The sequence below is a fragment of the Narcine bancroftii genome, chromosome 5 (assembly GCF_036971445.1).
Source record: "Narcine bancroftii isolate sNarBan1 chromosome 5, sNarBan1.hap1, whole genome shotgun sequence".
Taxonomy (NCBI): Eukaryota; Metazoa; Chordata; class Chondrichthyes; order Torpediniformes; family Narcinidae; genus Narcine; species Narcine bancroftii.
The window spans coordinates 181,606,277-181,609,886 of NC_091473.1; positions in this window are offsets into that span (position 1 = coordinate 181,606,277).

Genomic DNA, 3,610 nt, shown 5'->3' on the forward strand with positions numbered 1-3,610 from the left:
TGGAATTGTCCCTTCCCCTCCCCTGAAGATGGTCCTTCCTCTTGTGAAGTGGATGTTTAACCATTGCACCCAAGATCTGGGTAATGGGCAGGTCATGGGGAATGACATTCATCCCCAAACCATCAACACAATCTTCTGATGCAGTCACTTGTAACGACCTACTTCGGCAGGTCCACTTCATCCCTCCCTCCTTTCCACTCCTCCCTGCTCTCCACTCCTCCTTCCCTCCACTCCATCCCCTTCCTTACCTCTACTCCGTCCATCCCTCCCCTTCCTTACCCCAACTCTGCTCCTCCCTCCCTCCTCTCTGCCCCTTCCTTAACTCCATTCTGTCCCTTCCTCTTCACTGTCCCCTCGCTCCTCCCTCCCTCCACTGCATTCCCTTTCTTACCTCTACTCCTTCCCTCCACTCCTTCCCACCTCTCCTCCCTCCCTTACAACTCCATCCCTCCTTCCCTCCACTATGTCCCTCCCTCCTCCTCTCTGTTCTCCCTCCCTTCTGTGTCTCTCCCTCCCTTCTCTCCACCCCTACCTTACTCCACTCTGTCCCCTTCATTACCTCTACTCCATCCTTCCCTCCCTTTCCTTACCCCAACTCTGCTCCTCCCTCCCTCCTCTCTGCCCACTTCCTTAAATCCATTGTCCCTTCCTGTTCGCTGTCCACTCACTCCTCCCTCCCTCCATTGCATTCCCTTTCTTACCTCTACTCCTTCCCTCCTCTCCTCCCTCCCATCTCTCTGCCCCTACCTTACTCCACTGTCCCTTTCCTTACCTCCTCTCCATCCCTCCCTCTTCAAAATCCCTCCTTCCTCTACTCCGCCCCTCCCTCTTCTCTACACCTCACCCTCCTTTCTGCCCCTCCCAACCTCCTCTCTGCACCTCTCCTTCCACCCCTTCCCTATCCTCCTCTCCTCCCATCCCTCCATCCACGCCGGGAGAGAATCGAACCTTCATAAGGCAGATCTCCTGGAGACGGAGTTAAATTCAAACACCCCCCTCCACATCCCGGCTCGTTGTGGACCCGTAGTGGGAAACAGCAGAGGAAGAGATCGAGAACGGTTTCCAAAACAGTCCAAAGTCTGTCGGAAAATTACCCAAAGTGATACATTAACAGTATTTGTTCAGATAATGGTCATGACCCTCTCTGGTCCCCTTCACCCCTCCCCGTCTCTGTAACACCCTCCGGTCCCCTGCACCCCTCCCCATCTCTGTTACCACCTCCGGTCCCATGCACCCCTGCTGGTCTTTGGAACCCCCTCCGGTCCCTTGCACCCCTCCCCGTGTCTGGAACCCCCTCCGGTCCCGTGCACCCCTCACCACCTCTAGAACACCCTCCGGTCCCCTGCACCCCTCCCTGTCTCTGTGACCCCATCTGGTTCCCTCTACTTCTCCCTGTCTGTGACCCCTCTGGTCCCCAACACCCCTCCCTGCCTCTGTGACTTCCTCCGGTCCCCTACATCCTTCCCTGTCTCAGTGACTCCCTCCGGTCTCACCCCTCCCTGTCTCTGTGACCCCCCTCTGGTCCCATCCACCCCTCCCTGTCTTTGAGACCCCCTCCCAGTCCTTGAGACCCCCTCCCTGAGAGCCCTCCCTGAGAGCCCCTCCCTGAGAGCCCCTCCCTGAGAGCCCCTCCCTGAGAGCCCCTCCCTGAGAGCCCCTCCCTGAGAGCCCCTCCCTGAGAGCCCCTCCCTGAGAGCCCCTCCCTGAGAGCCCCTCCCTGAGAGCCCCTCCCTGAGAGCCCCTCCCTGAGAGCCCCTCCCTGAGAGCCCCTCCCTGAGAGCCCCTCCCTGAGAGCCCCTCCCTGAGAGCCCCTCCCTGAGAGCCCCTCCCTGAGAGCCCCTCCCTGAGAGCCCCTCCCTGAGAGCCCCTCCCTGAGAGCCCCTCCCTGAGAGCCCCTCCCTGAGAGCCCCTCCCTGAGAGCCCCTCCCTGAGAGCCCCTCCCTGAGAGCCCCTCCCTGAGAGCCCCTCCCTGAGAGCCCCTCCCTGAGAGCCCCTCCCTGAGAGCCCCTCCCTGAGAGCCCCTCCCTGAGAGCCCCTCCCTGAGAGCCCTCCCTGAGAGCCCCTCCCTGAGAGCCCCTCCCTGAGAGCCCCTCCCTGAGAGCCCCTCCCCCTGAGAGCCCCTCCTGAGAGCCCCTCCCTGAGAGCCCCTCCCTGAGAGCCCTCCCTGAGAGCCCCTCCCTGAGAGCCCTCCTGAGAGCCCCTCCCTGAGAGCCCCTCCCTGAGAGCCCCTCCCTGAGAGCCCCTCCCTGAGAGCCCCTCCCTGAGAGCCCCTCCCTGAGAGCCCTCCCTGAGAGCCCCTCCCTGAGAGCCCCTCCTGAGAGCCCCTCCTGAGAGCCCTCCCTGAGAGCCCTCCCTGAGAGCCCCTCCCTGAGAGCCCCTCCCTGAGAGCCGCCCTCCCTGTCCTTGAGAGCCCCTCCCTGTCCTTGAGACCCCCTCCCTGTCCTTGAGACCCCCTCCCTGTCCTTGAGACCCCCTCCCTGCCTTGAGACCCCCTCCCTGCCTTTGAGACCCCCTCCCTGCCTTTGAGACCCCCTCCCTGCCTTTGAGAACCCCTCCCTGTCTTTGAGAACCCCTCCCTGTCTTTGAGACCCCCTCCACCCCTCCCTGTCTTTGAGACCCCCTCCACCCCTCCCTGTCTTTGAGACCCCCTCCACCCCTCCCTGTCTTTGAGACCCCCTCCACCCCTCCCCCCCTCCCCCCCTCCCTGTCTTTGAGACACCCTCTGGCCCTCAACACCCCTCTGTGACTCCTTCCGGTCCCCCTCTGTGACTCCTTCCGGTCCCCCTCTGTGACCTCCTCCGTGGCCCCCTCCACCCCTCCGTGGCGCCCTCCGGCCCCCTCCACCCCTCCGTGGCGCCCTCCGGCCCCCTCCACCCCTCCGTGGCGCCCTCCGGCCCCTCCACCCCTCCGTGGCGCCCTCCACCCCCCTCTGTGACCCCCTCCGGCCCCCACCACCACCCCTCCCAGTTTCCGTGACCCTCTTTGCTCCCTGCACCTCTGTGACCCCCCTCCAACCCTCCCTGTCTCTGAAACCCCTTTGGTCTCCTCCTCCCATTCTCTCTCTACCAATCCCCGCCATTTGAACAGCGCGCGCAGCTTTGTGGGCGGGAGCGCGCGCTCGTCGATGGATATGATAATAAGCGGCCTGCGTGCGTGTGGCGCCATTGTGTCCGGAGCCGAGGAAGAGACGCGGGAAAAAGGGACGGAGGGAAAGTGAGGAGGGGCGGAAATAGGGTGTGAGAGAGAGAGAGAGAGAGAGAGAGAGAGAGATAGGGATGGAGTGAGTGAGGTGGGGAGAGGGAAATAGATGAGAGTTCGGGAGATAGAGTGAGGGAGGGAAATGGACATGGAGGGGGAGAGGTGGGGAGTGAGGAGAATTAAGGCAAAATAGGGAGGTTACGGAGAGTGTGAGGGAGGGGGAGAGTCATCTGAGTAAAGCAGAGAGAGGGAGAGTGAGTGATGTATGAGAGGGGGTGGGAAGGGAAGGGAAGAGAAGGGAAGGGAAGGGAGAGGCACCATTGCCATCGTGACCCCTCTGGTCGTGTTTTCCAGGAATGGAGGAGCAAGTGGCGGAGCTCCGGAGCTGGGCGCGGAAGATGGGGCTGTCTAA